Source organism: Aquarana catesbeiana, linkage group LG11 (assembly GCF_042186555.1).
Source record: "Aquarana catesbeiana isolate 2022-GZ linkage group LG11, ASM4218655v1, whole genome shotgun sequence".
Lineage (NCBI taxonomy): Eukaryota > Metazoa > Chordata > Amphibia > Anura > Ranidae > Aquarana > Aquarana catesbeiana.
The window spans coordinates 170,426,492-170,451,563 of record NC_133334.1 but is presented as its reverse complement, the minus strand read 5'-3'; the positions used below and the strand labels follow the sequence as shown (position 1 = coordinate 170,451,563).

General features: G+C 45.1%; 1 long non-coding RNA gene across 1 annotated transcript in view; it reads right to left on the bottom strand.

The window, feature by feature from the left end:
• Positions 1-741: 741 nt before the first annotated feature.
• Positions 742-25,072, bottom strand: part of LOC141112335 (uncharacterized) — an 82,079-nt gene continuing 57,748 nt past the window's right edge. The window contains exons 2-3 of the long non-coding RNA XR_012236576.1: positions 16,950-17,053; positions 742-1,649 (exon numbers count right to left, since the gene is read on the bottom strand). This is a non-coding gene — a long non-coding RNA (uncharacterized lncRNA). The remainder of the gene's footprint in view (positions 1,650-16,949; positions 17,054-25,072) is intronic.

The following is a 25,072-nucleotide window of genomic DNA, read 5'->3' as shown; positions in this document are numbered from 1 at the left end:
GGTCAGTGTCTGCTTGCAGGAAGCTTTTCCCTCCTCCTCCTCCCAAACCCAAGTGACTCCCGGCTAGCTCAGTCAGCAGCCAGCGCAGACTCTCTATGAATACTCCCCTTCATGCCGTCTGCCTCCAGTCAACTCTCCATTCTTCGCACGTTTGCTGCCTGCTGAACTACCCACTCTAGGCTTGTAGCAACAAAGGGAAAAAAAAAAAAAATCTAACTTCCTTCACTATGGTCATGTATGTTTTTTTTGGGGGGGGGGGGGGGGGGGGGTAAAGATGTGGGGGTAGTTGCCGAGGCTAACCCATACACATAGGTACCCGAAAAATTTTAATGGACTTTCTCGGTACTGATATAGCCATAAATTGATTAAAAATGCAAAATTTTATTCTGTAACAATATATACACAATGTCTTAAAAACACAACAATGTATACAGAGACAGTTTGTAAAATAATACACTATACACCACACAGGAACTAACTCATAGCAGGTTTCCCCGGTACAGTTTGTTCAGGTGGGGTGTAAATATTCCTCTACCGGTTTCGTGGTAAAACCGCTTCTTCAGGAGGATGAAATGGTCTATAAGGAAACAGTATATTAAAGAAAATATACAAAGAAATATACAAATTGTACAAACAGATCATTTACAAGGTATAGTAATAGTAAAATAGATACGGGAAGATCTGCTCACCCAAATGGACCAGGCATGACTAGCAGCGGATTCCCACAGACCCCCCCCCCCCCCCCGGCAGACAAATGGGAGTGCAAAAAAACATCACTGATTGGAATAAGTAATTGAATCAGGTATGAATGATAAATATTTATTAAAAGTTGTATGAATACTAATACGTGGAGATTTATGGTGATGAGAAACCAAAAGGAAGGTGCATGTGTGGTTTGAGGTGAAGTAAAAAGGATGGCAAGAGAGAAGAGGAAGGGAGGGGGGAGGGGAGAAGGGGAAGGGGAAAAAAAGGGAAGGGGAAGGGGAAAAAAAAAGGGAGGGGAGAAGGAGAAGGGAAAAAAAAGGGAGGGGAGAGGGGGGAGAGAAAAAGAGAGAGGGGGGAGGGGAAGGAAAGAGGGACCATGGAAAAAAGGGGAAGGGAAGAGAGGAAGGGGAAGGAGAGAAGGGGAGAAGGGAAGGGAGTTGGGAGGACAGGGAATGGGGAGGAAAGAACATGGCCAGCCTTAAAGATATAGAAGGTTGAGAGATCACCACTATACATGCTGAATGGAATCTCACCAAATTACAGGTATACTAAAGGAGAAACTCAAATCGAGAGGGAAATGGGACTTTAAATGAAGCGGCTGAACTGCGGAGGTGATGATATAAATATACAATTTTATTTATAACAAGGTAAATATGGTAATTTCATATATACATAAAAGCACAAGGTATAGACACAGTAATACAAAGTATGTAAATAAAGATAAATTCATGAGGTTAATGAATAGTATATGACAGCAATCTGGCCTTAAAATGCTAAACACAGCATGCCCGGCACCTGTGTTGATAATCACATAAAGGGAATCTACAAATGTTGGGTTCATGGTATAACATCGTCAAAGCGTAGTATGTGTCTCTGCAGCATCCAATAGCTCTACGCGTTTCGTGGCATTGTCTCCACTCGTCAGGTGCAGATGCAACAGGTTTCTGTAGATTAAATGGTTATGGTGAAACCACATTATGTATAGGAGTAAAGAATGTTATTTATAGAAAATTAACCAAATACACTCACCAGCCCCGGCAGTGGGAGCGATAAGGGGCGAGCGAGACAGGTGAACTGGAGGCACAGACCACATCACGGGAGCTGAGGCGGCGTAACTGTACATGGGCAGCTTGGGGTGGTGGTATGGTGCCTAAGGTTGTCCCCATGAATGTAGGTGCTGGCTTGGAAGTATGAGCAAATCAAAACATCTGAAAGTAAGAATGAAAATGTGTGTGAAGTGAGATGATGAAGATGTGTAAAAACAGGCAAAGTATGTGTAAGGGAAATGATGAAAAAATGATAAAAAATGTGGTGTAAAAATGTAAGCCCAATGTGTCAGCATGTGTGAAAAATGGAGGAAAAGGATGGGATGTGAAGTGTAATTGGTGTAATGTGTATGAGATGGGCTGACCTATACGTGAGAATGGGTGAACAAAAACAAACCTGAAAGTGAGGTAAGTGTAAAAAACAAATGAGTATAAACAAAAAAGTGCAAAAACCAAACGAGTTGTGTGTGGGTCTAAACCAAAGGGCACTTACCCAAGCTGCATGCCAAGCAACACCAGGCGGTGGAATAGCTGGTGTGCAGGAGCCCCAGGCAAAGACCGGCCATGTGAACAGCCGGCTCTGACTGAGGGTATATGTACAGGTACGCCACCAACGCCACGTGCGTGAACGCAGGGGGGGGCGGGAGAGGGCGTCCACACCTGGGTCAAACCACCAGGCGATTGGCGCCAAACCGCTCCCACACAGGTCACGCAGAAGGTACTCTCAATGGCAGCGTGATGACGTCATGATCGATGTCAAACGCTGGACGTGAGGACCGTGGCGCCGATGCGCGAAGGGGCGTCCTCCCGATCTCCCGAACACCCTGTGCAGTGAGAGAAGGGGGGACCCACGAGGCGCATCGCAGCTCCCGCGATAGGAAAAGACCCCCATACACCGTGAACAGGCTCAAAACCCCAAACCTGCACACATCGCCAGAGCAGCAGGAGCGCATGGATATAAGAATTGTAAATAGTGTAATCATATAGGAAATGTAACTTGTGAGGTTTAAACGTAAAATCTATGCCGAGAATGCCATGAATTGCTGTCGCTAATAAAATAAATAGTTACATGTATCAATATACCCTGAATTTGCTTAGCCAGTCCCGATGTGTAAATCCCTAAGTAGGGAATGCACACATCTGAAACTGCACCTCACGCATGGATGGCAGGGGAACACTGCTGATCCAATATTCCAGCCGCTTCCATCCCTATACAAACTGTAAAAAAGAAGGGGGAAGGTTTGGGACTTTAAATGAGGCGTGGGTAGGCACCTCCATCCCTAAATTACAGGTATACTAAAGGAGAAACTATGGTCACTCGAAGTACAGCTGCACCTCCAAGATCTGTTCTCCAGTCAAATCCAGCCTCTACATAACTGGTCACTCTTTCATGGCTCAAACTTTATGGTGATGTTGCTATGACACCGTTAGGCTCCATAAGAGAATTCCTGAAGTCAGACAACTTCCGGTTAGTGAAGTTTCCCCCAAACGACTTTTGAGGGTCGCGACTAGTTCCTCTCCAGTAGAAGGACCCTGTCCTTTCTCAGGATAGGAATTAGCTTGCTCAGTGTGAGAGAGCTAGTTCCTATTCTGCAAAAGGACCTTTTAGCCCCCTAGTGGTCAGGTCCTGTTAACGAATATGAACTAGCCAGCTCACAGTGAGAAATCTAGTTCCACCCAGCTAAAGCACTTTTATACCTCCCAGCTAACAATGGTCCTTTAAAGGGATAGGAACTAGATGGTTTAAAGTGATAAAGCTTGTTCCCATCCAGCCAAAGGACCTTTATACCTCCAGATAGCAACGGTCCTTTACAGGGATAGTAATCTCCTCTTCTAAAGGACCTTCTTAGCTCCAACTCACATGGGTCAGTTACAGGGATAGGAACTAGCCAGCTCACAGCGAGAGAGCTAGTTCCTATCCTGCTTAAAGCGGTGTTCCAGCCAAAAAAGTCAGCAGCTACAAACACTGTAGCTGCTGACTTTTAATAAGGACACTTACCTGTCCAGGAAGCCCGCGATGTTAGCCCCCCGAGGCCGACCTGTCCATCAGATCGGGTACAGATGCCGCCATTGTAACTAAGGGTAAACTGTTTCCTACGGCGCATACGCAAGTCCCGCAGTGCTTTATGAATGGTCCCGTCATCTTCTGGGACACACACAGACCCAGAAGGCAGCGGGGGAGAAGGAGGAAATGACACCCTGCGCTGCGGCCGAGCTAGGATAAAAGTACACAATGTACTTTAGAAAAGGTAAATAAGAAAAAAAAAATAAACTTATCCAAAATTGAGTGGTGGAGGGGTGGTCTTTCCTTTAGGAAAAAGTGATAAAGCTAGTTCTCATCCAGCCAAAGGACCTTTATACCTCCAGATAGCAATGGTCCTTTACAGGGATAGTAATCTCCTCTTCTAAGGGACCTTCTTAGCTCCAGCTCACACAGATCCTTTACAGGGATAGGAACTAGACAGTTCACAGTGTGAGAGCTAGTTCCTATCCTGCTAAAGGATCTTTTTCTCCATGGTGGTCAGGTCCTGTTAAAGGATAGGAACTAGCCAGAAAGACATCTAGTTCCAATCCAGCCAATGGTCCTTTACAGGGATAGGAATTCCTAGGTCTTATACTGCTAATAATTTGAATTATTGATTGCAAATTTCTCAGCAAATAAAGGGAATGGTTTTAATCATTGTGGAGCACAAGACAGCACTTACTGAGATCTGAGCATGTTACACGCATAGACATGATGCAGCCCTTGTGGCTTATAACTGGATGCATGGCAATGTGGAAAATAAAGAGCAGTGGACATTATATAGACCCGTGGAAGGTTGATGGAGGATATATGGCACTGTGATTAGATACAACACCCATCTTCATGCCATTGTTTTTAAATAAAATTCACAGAAATATTGTTGATGCTAAGATTTGGTTTTTCTCTTCAGCAGTATAATTATATACCTATAATTGTTTAGTTTGTGGGTACTGGTCCGATTTGTTTCTAACTCCAATATTCTTCTATCTGTCCTGGACTCACAGACGGTGATTTTTAACAGGGAGCCGCAGTCGCGAATGTTGGGGTAGTGAAAAAAGGCGCAAAGGCTATTATATCTACTGTATAACATCCATTGCATCTGTTTTATACATCACGACACAATTTGGCTTCTGAAATTGTGAGTCTGCCACCCCCAGTTTGGTGGAGATTATTAGAGCAATTTTAGACTTTAACCACTTGCCGACCGGGCCATAGTTGAATGAGTACTACAGCACGGTCGGCTAGTTCTGGGAAGACGTACAATGACGTCCTCCCAGACTCGCGTTTCCCGCATGCACCTGGAAGTGTCCACGAGCGCCAGGTCTTCTGGACCCAGTACATCATGGATCGAGGTAAAGGGCCAATGACAGCGGTCCTTTACCATGTGATCGCTCTATCCAATGACGGAGCAATCACTTGTCAACAAACCGAGACACGTCCGGTTCAGCTCTCTCCCCTTCTCTTGAAGAGGAGGGAGCCGGTGCAGCAGCGCGAGTGGGCTGTCTCTGGATTGTCCACAGCGCTGATCTGTGCTCCATCGATGCCACATCAGTGCTCATCCTGACGGTGCTCCTTGCATGTTGGGCCTCTGTATGTGGCCAGGCTGTGTAAAAGTCTCACACGTAGTATCGCCATACTCGGGAGGAGTAGCAGAATGTATTTTGGGGTGTAATTTTTGCTATGTACATGCTATATATTAGAAACATTTTATAAGTTGACCACTTTTTTTTTACACAAAGGGTTTTCATTTTCTTTCCACATTTTCCAAAAACTTGCTGGGAAAAAAAAAAAAAAAAATCATACGTTTAAAAGACCCATTTTGCCTCATAGATTACCGTATTTTTCGCTCCATAAGACGCACCTCACGTACTAAAATACTTACCAGTGCCCATGAAATGCAGCCTGACCACCTCACACAGACTGGCATTCCCTGACGAGGACGTCATCACATCCGCCTGTCACTCAGATAAGACAGAGCAGCTGTACTCCATTTGGCTGCTCTGTCTTCTGTCTGTGGCTGAGTGACAGGCCCAGCCGGGAGATTGCCATGTCTGTCCTCCTCTCTTCTGTAACACAGCGGCGGTGGCGGTCCTAGTCAATATTCGCTCCTATAAAATGCACAGACATTTTCCCCCCATTTTTTTTTGGGGGGGGGGGGGGGGGGGAGTGCATCTTATGGAGCGAAAAATAAGGTATGTGTTGGTGTTTTCATTGTCCTAGTGCTCCAGGGCACTAGGTAGTCTGGAAATTAAATGTGTAATTTATGCTCCTAGAACACCTGATGGTGCTCCCTGCATGTTGGGCTGTCTACATGTCTGTATCTGACCAGGCTGTGAAAGTCTCACATGTGGTATCGCCATAATTGGGAGGAGTAGCAGAATGCATTTTGGGGTGTAGTTCAGTCTATGCCCGGGACTGGAGATGGGCGGACCGGGGGAGGGGAGCATTGCGCTGTTGGACAGGATCATTGGTGACAGATGATGCCATCCCGAGAACATTGAGTAGGCAGTTCCAGTTTGAACTTTCCTTGGTGCTGTGTTGCGTTTCCTGTTGAGTGCCTTGTCCATGGCAACTGGATAAAGAAGTCGCCTTATCCCTGATGGGTGTCCTGCCCACTACATATCAAGAAACCATTGTGTGTTGACACTTCACATCCCTTGGATAAAGGCCCTGGCTGGCTGGACCTGCGTTTGAAGGACTTTGATATATTTTAAGTAATATTTGAATCAATATTTGTAGTTTTGGTTCATTTGCTGTCATTTATATGTATGTTAGTATTAGCGCAGCTTCATTTTTTTAATTTATTGGTTTAGTGTGTATCTCACTTTAAGCCGCTATTTTTTTTTTTTTAATAATTCCTTTGTTTGATTCACCTAGCATGGTCATTTATATATTTTTAGTTGCAAGTATGCATATGCCATGTGAGAGAAATAACCTGTTAATTTGACAATTTAGTGGGGAAAAAAAACCAAAATAAAAATCTTAATTTTGCAAAGAATTGTGGGGGAAAAATTGCAACTTCAAAAAAAATTCACCATACCTCTTACTAAATACCTCGGAATGTCTACTTTTCAAAAAGGGGTCATTTTGGCGGGTATGTCTACTGTCCTGGATTGTCAGGGTCCTTTCACATGGGCGATCCGCCAAGTGGACTCTGCTTTGGTCAGTGGGGGATCGCTACGCTGATCCCTGCTAAGCAGGGGATGACAGGTCCGCCTCCGCTCACTGTGCTGAGATAGACTTGTCAGAGTCGCGTTCTCCTCTATGGGGAGATCAGATGAAAACGGACCGCCTGTCCATTTTCATCTGATCCGAGAGGCGGATGGAAAATAGGGTTTCCAAAATTTTGAAACAAAAAAAAAAAAAAAAAAATTGCAAATTTTAGTAAACAGAAAACGAAGAAAAAAGCTTTATTTTTTTACAAAATTATTGGTCTTTTTTCATTTTATAGTGCAAATAAAAATCCCAGCTGTAATTAAAAATACCACCAAAAGAAAGTTCTTTGGGCAAAGAAAAAAAAAAAAAAGAAGGATACAAATCTCATATGGGTACAATGTTGCATGACAATTGTCTACACATCTACCCATGTGACTAAAAAGTTATGGTTTGGTTGTGGGTAAGTGAGATACACGGTTTCCAACAGGAAAAGAATATAGTACAAGCAAATAGTTAAAAAAAAAACTAGTTTTAATTTAAAATTGTGATAAGAGTGAACATGCATAATTTTAACATTATAATAAAGCAACAACCGTACATGTTTCATAATCTATTCCCATACACACATTGTAAAGGTCTTTTTAATCACAAACTTGGCATCTGGGCTAGAATTAATCTCTGTGGTCCATTCACTCTCCCCACCCCTATATCTTCCTGCACTAGCCTTCCAGTGTAACTGTTGCTGAAATAATTATCCACCCACCACCTATAACTGTCTACTTGGTGGCTCAAACTAACCCCATACATATTTTTTTGTTCAGGCTCATCGGGCTGCTCCAGTCCAGCTGCCCTACTGCAAGGTCCCACTTAATTCGGTGTGCCTTAGCCCCGCCCTTCACCTGTTATGTGCGTCTGACGGCAAAACCAAGGGCTTCCCTGGACCCGCCCCCTTCCTCCATGCTAACCTTCCCAAGATATCGGTGCCAGGTACCCAGCACCATTACTGTGGCGCTGTGCCATGGATGCCATTGGTGCATACGAGCGGAGTGCACCAACACTGTCCCCACCTGGTCCCCCAACCTCTACATCCCAGCTCTCAAACCCCAAGTCCTTGGGTTCTATCAAATAATGCCTCAGAAAAACCGCGCATGTGCAGTGATGTCACTCCAGCTGATCGTGACTGTCAGATTCTGCCTCGCTCTGTACACAGCAGTAATCGGCTGTATGAAGATGCCTTAAAGGGGAGGTGGAAAGTTTTGGGGTCACATTATCCCTGTGAAGATGCCCCAAAGGAGGGGGAGGGTCACATTATCCCTGTGAAGATACCCGGGGGTGGGTGTCACATTATCCCTACTTTTGCACACTGTGAGTGGACTTACTCCTCACCGGTGTTCTGTCATTTATGCACAGAGAGAGCGTGGCAGGTTCTGACGATGCCGTACAGTGTCTATGCATGTTCTACAGTGTCATTGCATGTTGTGCAATGCCATACTGTGCCATCGCATGGCATGTGATGACCATGTACGGCATGCAATAGAGTCCACAGGACTTACTGTCCCCTATCATCACCCAGCTATAGAGCCCACAGGCCTTACTGTCCATCATTACCCAGCTATAGAACCCACAGTCCTTGCTGTCTCCTATCATCACCCAGCTATAGAGCCCACAGGACTTGCTGTCCTCCATCACCTAGCTAAGCAAGTCCCGTGGGCTCTATAGCAGGGGGGTGATGGAGGACAGTGGCTCTATAGCCAGGTGATGATGGGGGACAGCAAGTCCTGTGGGCTCTATAGCTGGGTGATGGAGGACAGCAAGTCCTGTGGGCATTATATGGAGTTGCCACCTCATCTCTTTAATCTCTTCCCGCCCGCCATCATATGACGGCTGGGCGGCACGGCTCTCGTTCTGGGTGGACGTCATGACGCCTTCAAGAATGACCGCTCTGGCACGCAGAGTTGCTAGGACATGGCACGACCTGTATCTGTGTAAAGAGCCATGGCTCCTTAACCATGTGATCTGCTGTGTCCAATCACAGCCGGTCACATGAAAACACGGAGATGCTGGTAATCGGCGCGCCTCGCCTCACACTGAAAGAGTGAGAGGAGAGGAGAGCCGATCAACGGCATCTCCTCACAGAGGACATCTAGGGATGTAATCAGGGCACTGATCATCAGTGCCCGGATTACAATTAAGTGCCAGCAATGCCACTGACAGCAATCAGTGCCCACAATTGGCACCAATCTGTGCCCACAAGTGCCAGTAATCAGTGGCCATCAGTGATGCCAGTCAGTGCTGGCCATCAGTGCCGCCTATCAGTGCGGCATATTCATGCCTCATCAATGCCTCCTCATCAGTGAAGGAGAAAAAAATTACTTATTTACAAAATGTACTGACAGAAATTAAGAAAAACCTTTTTTTTTTTTTTTTTTTTTTTTTAAGGAAGAAATTAAACCCAGGAGTGATTAAATACCACCAAAAGAAAGCTCTATTTGTGTGAATAAAATGATAAAAATTTCACATAGTTACAGTGTAGCATGACCGCGCAATTATCATGCAAAGCGTGACAGCGCTGAAAGCTGAAAAATGGTCTGGGCAGGAAGGGGGTGTAAGTGCCCTGTATTGAGGTGGTTAAACCCGAACACATTGATTACACAGGTAATGCAGCTGATTAAGGTGGTAATTATACTCACATGGTACCTTATCTGCATTTTATTAGCCTCAGAACTAGGGTTGTCCCGATACCACTTTTTTAGGACCGAGTACAAGTACCGATACTTTCTTTCAAGTACTCGCCGATACCGATTACCGATACTTTTTTTTTAAATGTCACGTGACAGTGTTTTTTTGTTTTGTTTTTTTTTTTTTAACAGTGCTTGCTTTTTTTTTTTTGGGGGGGGGGGGGGGGGTGAACGGTGTATGTGTGTGTGTTTTTTTTTTGTTTTTTTTTTTATTTACAACTTTTATTTTTTACAATAATATTTTTTTTATTCTTTATTGTTTTTTTTTTTTTTTTTTTTTTTAATCAGCCCTTTTGGGGGGCTTTGGTGAGATATCAGGGGTCTTAACAGACCTCTGATATCTCCCCCTTGAGACAGAGAAAGAGACAGAGGATAGAGATTCCCCAGTCCCTTTCTCTGCAGCCTCAGCTGCACTGAGAATGAATGGAGAGAAGACAGCAGCTTCTCTCCATTCATAAACTGACACATCGTAATCACAGGAGATTACAATGTTTCAGTTATTGTGAATGGACAGAGTCAGCTGACTCTATCCATACACAAAGGAAGGAGGAGGGGGACTGAGGAACGGAGGGGGAGAACGGAGGGAGACAGATAAGGAGAGCAGAACGGAGGGAGACAGATAAGGAGAGCAGAACGGAGGGGACAGATAAGGAGAGCAGAACGGAGGGGACAGATAAGGAGAGCAGAACGGAGGGGACAGATAAGGAGAGCAGAACGGAGGGGACAGATAAGGAGAGCAGAACGGAGGGGGACAGCGGAGAGGCACAGAGGAAAGGAGGGGGCACGGAGGAGGATGCAGTGACAGTCAGCGGTGAGCGATCACCGTTGTATGTCACTAAAGCTGGTGAAAGCCGATGGGGGAGAAGCTTGTAACTCCCCCACGCGCCGATCACAGCTGTCTTCCAGGTATCGGGGGAAGCATCGGTAGCATTTGCCCGAGTACAAGTACTTGGGCAAATGCTCGGTATCGGTGCCGATACCGATACTAGTATCGGTATCGGGACAACCCTACTCAGAACCTGTGTAATTGATATGTGTTTGGGTTTGAAGTGATGAGGCAGCAACCCTAGCTCTATAGCCGGGTGATAGGGGACAGCAAGTCCTGTGGGCTCTATAGCTGGGCAATGATAGGGTGTCGTAAGTCCTGTGGACTCTATCGCATGCCGTACTGGGTCATCACATGCCATGCGCTGGCACTGTACAGCATTGTCAGATTCTGCCTCGCTCTCTCTGCATGTAATAGACAGAACACTGGCGAGGATTATGTCCGATCACAGTGTGCACATTGTATATTCTACCCTCTCCCCCTGCAAAAAGTACTAGTTACTTACCGGTAACTGTCTTTCTGGGAAATCTTCCAGGACGGCACACCTGAGAGATGAGGCTCCTCCCCACAGGAAACACAATCAATCAACAGCTGTTTTAAGTCCACACCCTTCCCCCTGATCCTCAGTTTGTAGAGAAGTAACTCCTGAAACTGGTTCACAAGGGAAATCATTCCTCATAGGCACTCACCTTCTAGTGTTTTAAAATTTTCCCTCCAACGGGTGGGAAGTAGGCCTGCCGTCCTGGCAGATTTCCCAGAAAGACAGTTACCGGTAAGTAACTAGTACTTTTCTCAAGTCATCTTCCAGGACAGCACACCTGAGAGGATAATCAAGTACATCAGGCCTACCTTAGGGTGGGACCACTGCAAGACTCTTGGCGAACCTCGGTTCTGCAGTAAGCTTTACCTTTACTCCATATGCTTGATGAAGGTATCTTAGCTGGATCATGCGGCTGATCTTCCGGTCTACTCCACCGGTGTCCCTGCCTTCTCTGTTTCGGATGCAGGATCTAGGTGGAGTGGGCTCTTAAAGATGGAATCAGAAAACATGTTAAACTTGTAGGTTATCAATGTTGCCTGTCACACATCTACCAACAATGGCCTATTCTGCCTATAGGTGCTGTTTAGAACCACTAAAAAGATTTATCGGAGACCTGTGTTGTAAGACAAGGACACTACATTGATCCATAAGGGGGCCTGTCTTAACACAACCCTGTCCAGGGAAATAAAACTGCCAAAAAAAGGGGGGCCCCTGACAGACAACCCCTTTTTGTTCATTTTTAGCTTTACGTCAGCAAAGACTGAAGGGAAACCTACTTAAGGGAAATAGATTAACAAAAACTTAATCCCTGGGTTTAAGGCATGCCCAATCTATAGTTTTACTTACGCCTGAGAGCCTACTCAGGAGATTAACATCTATAGCAGGAGAAGAACACTCATATTGCTACATCTAGTTTCGCTAGAAGGGCAAAATGAAGGCCATGCACCGAGCTGTAACCTATTTGGTCGGGTATACATGTTTATACTTCATCTTCAGGCCATAAAACTCCTCTGAACCGAACTTCCTAAGTTCTTATTAAACAGGGCGATTCATTATCGCCTTCCTCCAGTGACCCATAACTCTACTGGGCTTCAACCCTAGGAAATGGCTCTGGCATCCCTGAATGTAAGGGGTCGAGGCTTTCTGACATGTGACATCTGCACCAGAACTCCTGGCCCTTTCACGGAAGAGAAGGCTGAAATACAAAAAGGTGATACATGTATTATTAATATCACAAATAAAAAAATCATAGATTGTGGACATAGCACAATAGATTTAGACAGAAAGGACACAAGCATAGACATCAATGTTGTGTATCTGAGTGTGACTAGCTAAACCAAAATATCAAATATGGGAAGAGACCCAAATCTGAACCTCACAGTCTGGTTTTCTGATGTGCGGCCAATATGTAAGCATTAAGACACAAACACACCTTAAATGCTGCGCATTTCTGAAGTGCAGCTAGCTAGGTCATAACTGGTAAATACAGAAAGGACGGGAACCCCCTTTTACAGTGGTGTTTTACTGATGTACAGCAAAACAAGGCTATAAAGAGAAGACAGAAAGACCCAAACTTCTATGTTGCGTATTTATGATGAACCACCAAGTACAGTTATAAGACAATCCTTCCTGTTATGCATTTCTGTAGTGCAGTTACATAGAACCAACAGAGAAAGAACACAAGCAACCTACAGCATTGTGTTTTTCTGAAGTGCCATAAGGTAAGGCAATATGAAACAGAAAGCACCAACAAGCTTTAATGTTGAGTACTTCTGCTGTGCAGCAACATAAAAACAAACAAACAGACAGCCTTTACAGCTGCGATCTTTCTGGTCTACTGCAAAATAAGGCAATAACTCCACAATGAGTATTCCTGCAGCATTGCAAAACCTGAACCAGAAGGGACAGATAAGCTTAGGGTTCCCACACCCGTGCGACCCAACCTGCCACTTGGGACTGCAAGACGCATGAGAAGTCATACTATGGCTTCCAAAGGGTATCATTCGTGACTGTGTGACTCCAGGTCGCAGCGTATCCAGCAGTCCCTGCTTACGGAACCACAGACCTCAAGATTACACAGGTCGCAGGAAAAGCAGTTTTCGGGTCGAACAAACAAGGGGTCCCCATGCTGTGGCTCCCTGGAGGAGTGCAGCCAACAACCCCCTACTGTGTATACCTAAGAAACAGCAAGGAAGATCAATGAGAAACACCACTTACTGCTGTGCCTTTCTGATATACGGACGATAAGTTAGTAAATATAGGACATACAGGACACAAACAATGTTCAATCTTTGTGTATGTCTGATGTGTAGCATATACCAATACTGAGCAGAGATGTCATTACCCTCAATGTGTCTCCCTGCTGAGCAGCAAAAACAAAATCAGAAAAAGACAAATAACCTTCACTGTTGTGTCCTTTCTGATATGCAGCCAATAAGGCAGTAAACCTTCAATTTTGTAACCAATAAGGCAGTAATACAGGACCCACAGACAGACCTCAATCTTGTATATCTCTGATGTGCAATAATATAACAGTTCTGAATAGAGATAGCACATCCATATTGAAGTGATTTGGCATGCAACTCAACATGTCAAAATCGCATGCCTAAAATTGGCAGCCATTGCTGTTAATAGCGCTGTCTGAATCAGCACGACGTCACTTTGTGGTGCTGCACCGATTACCAATGGCAGTATGTGTACTACCCATGGCACAGGTTCAAGTTGTATTTTCCAACAAAATCAGGACCATCCATCTTCACTGCTACCTTTCTGATAAGCAACCAATAAGGCAGTAATACAGGACCCACAGACAAACTTCAATCGTGTATATCTCTAATGTGCAACAATCTAACAATTCTGAATAGAGATAGCACATCCATATTGAAGCGACTTGGCATGCGACTCACATGTCAAATCGCATGCCTAAAATCGGCAGCTATTGCCGTTAATAGCACCGTCTGAATCAGCACGACGCCACCTTGTGGTGCTGTACCGATTACCAAAGGCAGTATATGTACTAGCCCTGCCATCAATCTTTCCTGCTGCCTTTCTGATAAGCAACCAATAAGGCAGTAATACAGGACACAAAAACCCCACAGACAGACCCCAATCTTGTGTAGGTCTGAGGTGCAGCAATATAACAATTATGAGCAGAAATGTCATCACCAGACTCAATGATGTGCGTTTCTGGCGTGCGGCACAAAACCAGAAAGTACAGACCACCTTCCCTGTTGTATTTTCTGATCTGTAGCCAAACAAAGCAGTACCTTTAGGATACAAAGGACACCCAACAAGCTTCAGCAGAGATATCACAAATCTCAATGTGTACTTTAGTTGTGCCACCAAACACGCCAGCAAGGACAAACCTTTACTACTGAGGTCTACTGGTGAGCAGCCAAGAATGAGTCATGGTGTATCCCTTTATGAAATAACCAAACAGGGGCAAATTATTTCATAGGCATAGCCTGGGCTGTAGATACTAATCCTTCACCACCAGTGAAGGAACCAATCCTAAAATGGTTGGACACCTTACTATAGTAGCTGTTGTCCTACCTTACCTCCGTAGATTGAGCAAACGCTAGCCAGCTCATACATGGGTGGGGCTGATCAGTAACTAAAGTCTCAATGAGCCCAGCCCTAGAGACCAATATAAGACCTCTAAAAAGGGTGGTTACCAATTTAGCCTGGAGGTAAATAGCCACCTGCAGCCCTTAAAGAAGCAATCATATAGCCATCTAGCTCTTGCATATGTTTGCACAGAAAAGCCTTAATCAAAGGATATAGGAAAAACGATTTATGGTAAATCGCTTTTAGATCTGTCACCGAGTGGACTGTAGCCCAAACCAACAAAAAGGTTTTTCTTACCCCCTGCATTAAAATATAACCACAATGTAAGAGTGGAGTGGGAGGTTGGAGCTTATGAAAAGTTACCCATAGCAAGCAACCCCCAAAAGGAGGATCTGTCACAAGGGAACCCCTACTGTGCCACACAGAAGCTTGGTCCCTGCCACATTGTTGAAAGTTAGGTCAGCTTTTAAGCATCTTGGAGCAACTTTAAGCAGATTCCTAGCAGCTGGGCTAATAGGGCCAGATAACCTAGTGCACCTGCTGAGCAAGGGAGCTTACTCCTGAATCCTTCAACCATTGCACCATTAATAACTTGTTCAGTGGTATACCTGGCCAGTAAGGAACTCTTTGTTCTACCAGGTCACCCTCTTTGCTGTATTCACCCCTACTAATGTACCACAACCGGGTATGTAGGGAGAGGCTGGCAACCTACTATTGTGATAACCACAGTGTCTCTGCTATAAGAGGAAGCTGTGGCTGGTGGTTTTTAGCAGTAGCTTCTGGGCTATTTTGTTATGGAGACCCCAGGTCCTGCACTGCACCACTCAGTAAATACAGGTGGAAGGGGAAAAAATGCCTTACCTACCTCTTTCCCATCTGAGGTGGTTTAGGCACACTCGCTCCTCTGCACCACTTGTCCACCATACAGCATCTCTGATGTAGGAGGGAGCTGTGGCTGGTGTCTTTAGCAAAAGCTTCTGGGCTATTTGAATCCAGACCCCAGGGGAGATTATCTCAAATGCCCAGAAACCATCTGGCTGGGATTGGGGATTTTAGACTCACCGTTGTCGTCTTCCCCTTTTGCCACAACCACCGGGCTTGCTTTTCCATCCTTATGGTCCACACGCAAGGAGGATAGCTGCAAAGTGCCCCCCCCACAAATGCTGTCCCTTTAGGGAGCTGCAAGGTTAGGCTGTGTCCTGCTCTGTCCAGTCAGTATATACACATGGGGTGGGGGGGTTGGGCAATGCCGTACGTTCCTCATTCCCATCTGAGGTGGTTTAGGCAGACATTCACCATAGTAAACTGGTGCCTCCTCGAAAGGAGGATGTGGGCGCCTGCTCCTGCTGACTCTCAGCCTTCCCTTCTGGGTAAGAACGCGGGTCAGGCGGTGCCCTCCCCAGCAGCCCACGCGAGCTACCAGGGACCCAGGAGTCAGAGGATACGCCCTGGAAAGAACCGACGGCCAGCACCCCCGTCTGAACGGACGTCCAGACAGGTAAGGGGGGGAGACAGGATAAAGGCCCCTGAAGTTCTGGGGACACCACTGTACCCAGGGGCCTTCAGCTCTTAGGGGGGGCTTTCCCAGTTTCTGCTGCCCCCCCTGAGGGAAGGATAGGGGAACCCCCCGGGAAGGATAAATATATCCCGCCAGACCGAGGCTTCCCAGGCATTTGGTCCGGCTCCCAGGGGGAGACCACCAGCCCCAGGCTTCGGTCATTTGGAAAAAATCAAACAGTTTCGCCGTGTAGGGAGAAACACAATCAAAAACTGAGGATCAGGGGGAAGGGTGTGGACTTAAAACAGCTGTTGATTGATTGTGTTTCCTGTGGGGAGGAGCCTCTCATCTCTCAGGTGTGCCGTCCTGGAAGATGACTTGAGAAAACTCCTTTATGTGTGAGGTGAATCGTCACTGCAATTTATTGTTCGCTGACATTTTAAGGTGAAAAGAACTACAAATAACTTCTGCTAAAAGTGGATTTTTGGGGATAATGTGACCCCAATAATCACCCCCCCCCCTTTAGACCCCTTTCACACTAAAAAATAGCGCCTGAAAAATGCCTCATCTACAGTCACAGTGTGAAAGCCTGAGCGCTTTCACACTCGGGCGGTGCGCTTACAGGACGTTAGAAAAAGTCCTGCAAGCAGCATCTTTGGGGCGGTTTGCGAGTGGTGTATACATCGCTCCTCCACATTGGAATGCCAAAGAGCTACTTTAACAGCGGTAAAGCACCACTAAATATAGCATGACTGAGCCAGAACTGACCCAGAGGAGGATAGGGAGGAAGATAAAAGCGGTAGAAGACAGCGCAGCAGATATTCCCTGATCTCCCAGCTGTCTTCTCACCTTTCTTCTGACATCCATTCCTTCACACATTCACCCCATCCAGGTATCTCTTTGGAACCTTCCTGTTCCTGGGCGCCATCCTTCTAGCAAGCTTCGCTGCAGTTCTGCAAAGAAAAAGGACAAAGTTAGTTTTTCTGCCCAAAACCAGTTTTAAACCCTTCAAATCCCTCCCCTTTGCAGTCTAATAGCCCCTTGCTCCACTCCGGCCATTGCTACAACTTTACTAGACACCTAGGTCTTAACCCAATACCCCCCCCCCCCCCCTTGCCAAAGGTGTCTCAATTCCGGATCAGGGAAAAACCTTTCATTATTCTCATCCCATACAGTCAGTCCACCAATCAACACTGATAGAAATAATGGGAAGAAAAAATACACATGGGGCCTGGAGGACCGCCCTTCTATCTGGTGGGGGTAACGTGTTTCCTGTCCTGGAAGGGGGAGCCCTAGGTCTCATGGGCTGTCCTGGAAGATGCTTTGAGAAAACATATTAAAAAGGATCACTCCTGGATGAATCAACACTCATAAATAATATAAATAAAAGGAGGAGGTCTGCCAATCACTGCAAAAATTATAAGCCAGCAGCTACACATATTTCAGCTGCTGACTTTTAATAATAGGACACCTACCTGTCCTGGAGTCCAGCGATGTCGGCACCGCATATGATGTTTCCATGAGCTGTCGGGTGCTGCTGCCGCCGACATTGCAGGTAATGGAACCCGGCAGTGTAGCCTTACGCTTCACACTGGGAACCCTACTGCGCATGCGCGAGGCACTGCTCCTCTCTCCTACTGATAACAAAACCTGGAGAATGCCCAGGAAAAAAACTCCAAGCCTACTTACCACCAGTTCGCAGACAACCAATTAACCTGTCTAACAGTACGCGTTAAAAACAGGGGTTCAGTCCGCACGCATTTACAAACGCATGCTTAAGCCACGTCACGACACCCTGTAATCTGTGGTCCTAACACTAAAAATTTGGGTGTCCCCACAGTGGAGGCACATGTATTCTGATGGTTAAGTGAGGGCAGGTGGACTGAAGGGAGCCCACCCCTTTCTAAAAGGTACAGGACACACCAGACACCCAGCAAATAGCACAATGGCTGCAAAGGTGCTGGTGCGTTGCTGGACCAATGCACACCCCAACGTGATCACAAAAAGGATTGCCACCACCCTCACTTATATCCTCTCTCCTACTGGCCTGGCGGCGGAGGGAGAAGCAGGGAGCCGAGCTGCTGGCGCAATTCGCCGTGGCCTGGACATGGGAACAGAATACCTGTTGATAAGGTCAGGGATTTAATTTAGAGTTCTCGCTTAATATGATGCCTACATGTAAATCTGTTTTTAACTTTTTGGCTGTTGAACTCAATTGAAGCTGCTTTTGTTTTCTTGTAACTATATTGCCATGGTGTTGAAGCTTGTGTTCGTAACCCAGGTGACTCCTGTTGTTGTTTACCCTTGCCCTGTGTGGGGGGGTTGTGCTAATGCTATTGTTTGTATAAAAGGCCTTGGAAAGATTAAAGAGCAGCAGTCCATTATGCTCAAGAACTGATACACGGATTTCTGACTCTGTGTCTTAATTCCTATATGAAGCAATAATTTGGCAAAGCAATATAAACTATAAGCAACTTATTTAACAGTTGCATCTAACATTTTGGCGCCCGGACGAGGAACTCACCGATGATACTACAAGAGGTGGATGAGCTACGCTGACGGAACAAAAGAAATAGGCATTCCGGGAATCACAGATCAAAAAAAACCTGTGCAGGTAAGAAAAAGCTTTATTTTTCTTATATTCTGTGCTCCCCTGATTTGTGCCTATCCGTTCTGTCAGTTACGGTTCTCCTGGTTTTAAAACACCAGCCTCTGTAGTGGTGAGTCTAGAATTACTGCATATTTTAGTTTATATTGCTGGAATTATTTGTTTGTTTTTGTTATCTGTGTTTGTCTTGTCTGTCTTGTTGAGAAAGTGAATGAGCCTTGTCAAGGATGGTATGAGTTAGAAGGGGATTGCCGAACTAAGCAACAGAATGCGCCTTACCTCACACGATTGGGAACCTGAGGGCTTGTGAGCTTGGGGGTCTGATGCTTATGCTTAACCTCACATCTAACTCATAAACCATAGACGGGTTGAGAGTATAAGCCCTGTCTGCTCCATAAAGCAGGGATAAGAGTGTATGAGAGGGATTCCCAGATACGAGGGGGGGAATAAGGTCTCAACAAAGTCCCGAGATCTAGTCGGATACCTGGCCACTTAAAGGAATGCTTGTATATGTTGTAGCCGCATTTTTGTATATGTTGTAGCCGCATTCTGGTTTGTTATTGGGCTAGCATATAAAGTAATTATTTATTTTTGGGCTAGCATATAAAGTAATTCGGTTTCAGAAATCTCATTCCGGAGAGGTTTCTAGAATTCTAGCACCCTAGGAGGAAGGCAACGAGGAACTAGTGTAACTTAGCTGGTTTGCTATTGGGCTAGCATATAAAGTAATTATTCATTCTTGTATATGTTGTAGCCGCATTATATTGTACACTAAGTGTCCCACACGCTACCTAGGCAGGACTGTTAGAATGGGCCAGAGGAACACAAAACCCCGTCAGGGAATTGTGGCGCACTATACGGTGCCACAGATAATTAAGAACATTTATGGGAAAACCGAAGCACAGGACTTAAAGGATGTCCTTCGTAAATTTAAGGTGAAAGGAGCAGCGGGCTTAGACCCGGATGTATGGAGTGAAATAAAAAGGGACAGACAAGGAGAGGTGTTAGAGAAGCAATGGATGCGTCAGGTTCAATGCTTAATTAAGGTCTCAAATAGAGCGAAAGAAGAGGGGTGGAAGTATAATCCAGATTTTGATGGTTGGGATATGAAAGATAGAAGAACAAAAAATGTCGAGGCTCCCAGCTCAGCCATCCCACCCCCATACACTGACGTAGAACGCAAACCACACAAGATATATCCGGTACTTGAGGGGAGAGGATGGGTTTGTCAGGATTGTGGAGCACAAAACCCAGAATGGGCAGTAGAATGTGTGCATTGTGGGGCACAAAAACCTCATCCAGAAACTGTAGCTCCCGTACGCACTGATACACGCATTGTTCAGGTAAACAATCCAGAATTTGGACAAGCAGCCCATCCAAATGCCCCGCCTACTGTCACTCGTAGAATGCAAATAAGGACTTGGGCACCATGGTCGGCAGACACCCTTATGGCATTAATACAGAGCGCCCCAGACCCGGTAGCAAAGCCAGCTGCTTTTTGTAGATTTGTGACACAGTTAATGAATACACATGAAGCGACCTGGCAGGATGGGGAGGATCTATGCAGACACAAAATGACTCTGACCCTGTTTAACCAGTTTATGACAGAAATAGGTCCACACAGACCTGCAGGACAAGTTGATGGGGAGGGCAACCTGGAGGCAGGACATGTCAGACATATAGACTCAAGGGGCCCTTTTATTGCTAGATTAGAAGCTTTTTGTCAGGCAAAACAACAGGAGAGGGGGTCCATATCACCCATGAAGCAAATGCCAGGACAGACTGTATCGGAATTTTACTTATCTATGGAAAGTATGATGGCAGATGAGGGATTGGACTTGGCCCTGCCAGTCACAATCCGAGCCTTCAATAGACAATTTATGGAGGGATTAATTCCACAGATAAGTGAGAGACTGAAAGCCTGCACACCAGAGTGGAGGGCAACTAGAGATAGAGGGACGTTGTTACAAAAAGCGCAAGGCATAGAGGCGGACTTAGCAGAAACCAAAGGGAGGAAATCTCATGCTATCAACGCACTCGGGGGTCCCCAAGAGCAAGGTAGAGGTTCCTTTCGCAAACCCCTTACCTGTCACTACTGTAACAAGATTGGTCACATCAGACGCAACTGTAAGAAAAGAATAAGGGATGAAGGAGAGGAAGGTGTTGATTCTCCAGTTAATCAGAGAAGGAACCAGCCCAGGGACAACAAAAATAGTCATATCAGGCAGCAGGGAGATGGTCCACGAGCATGACTCACCCCGGTTTTAGAAAAATCCAAAACAACAATGCTTAAGACAAATATAACGGTTGGTAATAAGAAAATCTCTTGTTTAGTCGATACAGGAGCTTCACGCTCGTTACTTTCTGACTCTGAACTACTCCCTGGCCAAAAATCACCTGACACTTTACTAATAACTGGATATGATGGCATTTTAGCCGACGCCCCGCTTACAAAACCTCTGAAAGTTAAAGTAGGAAACCACATGTTCCTTTCACGCTTTCTGGTATCCAGAGGAGCCCCCACTAATTTGTTAGGAGCTGACATTTTGCAGAAAATAGGAGCTAACATTACCTATCACCCAGATGGCACTGTCACCTTAGCTATAGGGGATAATCAAGAACACATGGAAATGTATAACCTGATACAATACCTAGAGGAGGAATCGGAATTGTCCGGTACACCTCCTTCAGACTTAGATCAGATTTTGTCGTCCCTTCCAGGAGAACTATGGGAAAAACATCCAGCTGATGTTGGACTTTTGCCCATACCTCCGGTTACCCTACAGCTGATTCCAGGAGCAGTGCTTCCCCAACAAAAGCAGTATCCACTTAGTGCACCCCAAGAGACGGCCATAGAAATGCAGGTCCAATCCTTCTTAAAAAGTGGAGTTCTAAAAGAGGTAAAATCACCGGCAAACACTCCCTTGTACCCGGTTAAAAAGAAATCAGTAGCCGGTAGTCCGGTTAAGTATAGAATGGTCCAAGACCTTAGAGCGGTCAACAAAATACTAGCCCCGATGACACCTTTAGTACCCAATCCACATACATTACTGTCACAAATACCATCAACCAGTATGTACTTTACGGTTATAGATTTAGCGAATGCTTTCTTTTCCGTCCCGCTTGCTGAAGAATGCCAACTTTGGTTCGCATTTTCAATAAAAAAATCGGCAACTAACCTGGACACGCCTACCTCAGGGTATGGCGCATTCACCTACCTTGTATTCGCAAGCATTGCAAACGGTGTTGGGAGAATGGATACCACCAGATTCCTGTGTATTGTTACAATATGTGGATGATTTATTGTTATGCTGCCCTGACAAAGAAACTTGTTTGGCCACCACCCTTGATTTGTTGCGATTTTTGGCAGAAAAAGGTTGCAAGGTTAATAAGAAAAAGTTACAAGTGTGTCAGGAAAAAGTTATCTTTTTGGGACATTGTATATCACAGGGTACGAGACATCTCACTGAGGAGAGGGTTCAAGTGATAAAGGGAATGTTACCCCCACGGAATTTCAAACAATTGCGTATGTTTTTAGGTATCGTGTCATATTGTAGACAGTGGATACCACATGCTAGCGCTTTGATGCAGCCATTATACGATTGTTTGAAAATTGTACCGTATATGCTTACAGAAATAGCTTATGAGTCGTTTATCACTTTGAAAAAGTTGTTGATTTCTGCCCCGGCTATTGGTATATCAGATTACACCAAGATATTTAATCTGTACATTGCTGAGATCACTGGACACGCCACAGGTGTTCTGACACAGGCACATGTAAAACAAAGACCAGTCGCTTACTTTTCAGCAGCATTAGATCCAGTATCTAGAGGTTCACCGTCTTGTGTACGGGCGGTAGCTGCAGTGTCAATTATCATAGATAAGTCATCAGAGATTGTTCTAGACAATCCAGTCGTAGTGCATACCACACATGACATACATGCAATCTTGTCTCAGGTACAGCCCAAACACATTTCAATGGCTAGGCAATTAAGATTACAGTGTACTTTACTCTTACCTCCAAATGTTACTTTTCAGCGCTGTACAACCTTAAATTTGGCCACCTTTTTGCCTCTTCAGTCACCAGATTTGGCAAGGGGGAATGATAGTACTAATAGTACTAGTGAGAAAAGAAATGAGGACACTGACACTTTTGTTTAAAGAAGTAGATCAGCACGATTGTTTTCAGCTCATGGAACAGGAGACAATGGGATTCCCACATGTTACAGATACACCGATTTTAAATGCTGAGCACACCTTGTATATAGATGGTAGTAGGTTTGCTGATGACAAGGGTAAATATCACACAGGGTATGCTGTAGTGACTGATACGCAGGTAATTGAAGCACAGGCCTTACCAGCCCACATGTCAGCACAGGAAGCAGAATTAAAAGCTTTAGAACAAGCCCTAGAATACTTAAAAGAACGAGAAGGGAATATTTACACTGACTCTGCCTACGCTTATGGCGTAGCGCATGATTATGGCCACATATGGAGGGCTAGAGGTTATCTGACAGCAGCAGGTACACCTGTAAAACATGGAGAAGGGATTAAGAGAGTCCTGAACAATCTTCAAAAGGTTAAACGAGTAGCCATTATGAAGATAGCGGCACACACGAGCGCAAAAACAATTGAGGCAAAAGGAAATGCATTTGCAGATTTGACTGCAAAACAGGCAGCTCTAGGGGAAGGAAGCCCTGAGACCTTAGCAGCGGTAGAGGTGAGTATCCCAGAACCAACATGGCAGCAGCTGAGTAAATTACAGGAGCAAGCAGGGGAGAGCGAGAAAGATAAGTGGGTCAGAATGGGAGCAGCACCAGACCTTGACAATGTATGGAGGGAAGGGGGCAAAATATGCCTGCCTGCCTCTCTGTACCCAGCAATGGCAGTGGCAGTTCACCTACCCACACACGTCAGTTCCAATTCCATGTATAGGATTGTGAACCAAGGATGGCTCGCCCCCGGATTCAGTAGCACTGCAAGAAATTACTGTGCAGCCTGCCAAATCTGTCTCCTGAATAACCCAGGACAGAGAGTAAAAACCCCACGAAAACACCAGGTCCGGGCCCAATACCCCTTCCAGAGACTGCAGATTGATTACATACAAATGCCTAAGAGCGGCCCTTTTGAATTTGTCCTTGTGTGTATCGATTTATTCTCAGGTTGGCCCGAAAGTTATCCAGTAAAATCGGCTACAGCTAAAGCCACAGCTAAGAAACTGATCACTGAGTTAATACCTAAGTTTGGTCTTCCTGAAACCATAGAATCAGATAGGGGGACACACTTTACAGGAGAAATCATGCAGAATGTGATGACCATGTTAGGGGTTCAACAAAGTTTTCACACCCCTTACCACCCACAGAGTTCAGGATCAGTGGAGAGAGTAAATGGGACAATAAAGTTAAAAATACAAAAAGCCATGCAAGAGTTAAACAAGCCTTGGCCAGAATGCCTGCCTTTGGCTTTGTTCTCTATAACAAGACACTGGTCACCGCCTGCCTTTAACATACGGTTAGACAGGTAAATTTGGTTGGTCAGCAGACTGGTTGGTGAGTTGAGCTATGGAATTGTCTTTTTCTTGTTTGTTCTCTATAAGGTACACTCCAACAGGAAAGACAGGATTATCCCCATATGAGATACTTTTTGGAAATGCACCTAGATTGGGTTTATACTTTCCACAGAGTATGCAATTGCAATGTGATAGTTTGACTGCATATGTGATACAATTACAACAACGTCTAACTAAGATCCACAAAAGTGTGTATTCTTCTCTTCCAGACCCTAATTCAATAACAGGTACACATACTCTGCTACCAGGGGATTATGTATATGTGAAGAAACACACCAGAAAGACATTGGAACCCAGGTTTGAAGGTCCTTACCAAGTACTCTTGACCACAGCCACCTCAGTAAAGCTGGAAGGAAAACCTACCTGGATACACGCATCACATTGCAAGAAACAACCCGAGAAAACAACATGATGAAATATCTACTTACATATTTTTTGTTGAAGATTGTTGTTTTACAAATATATGCATGGACTCCTGGTATTAATGTACTTGAAGTAGAGGAAACAACAACTTTCGAATGGGCTATAGATGATCCTAAAGTAGCAAATTATTATTGACAAAGGTAGACTAGTACATCTTTCCTCACAGATACAACAGGATACTGCACCACATTGGTGGGATATATTTAGTGGAATGTCTTCTACAGCAACCAATACCTTTCACTGGTTGTTAAGTCCAATGGTAATTATTATTCTAATATTAATATCACTTACAATCACGAATATATGTGTATACAGGAAAATAAATAGGAAAATTAGGAGAATAGACAGGGTATACTGATAAATGTGTATTGA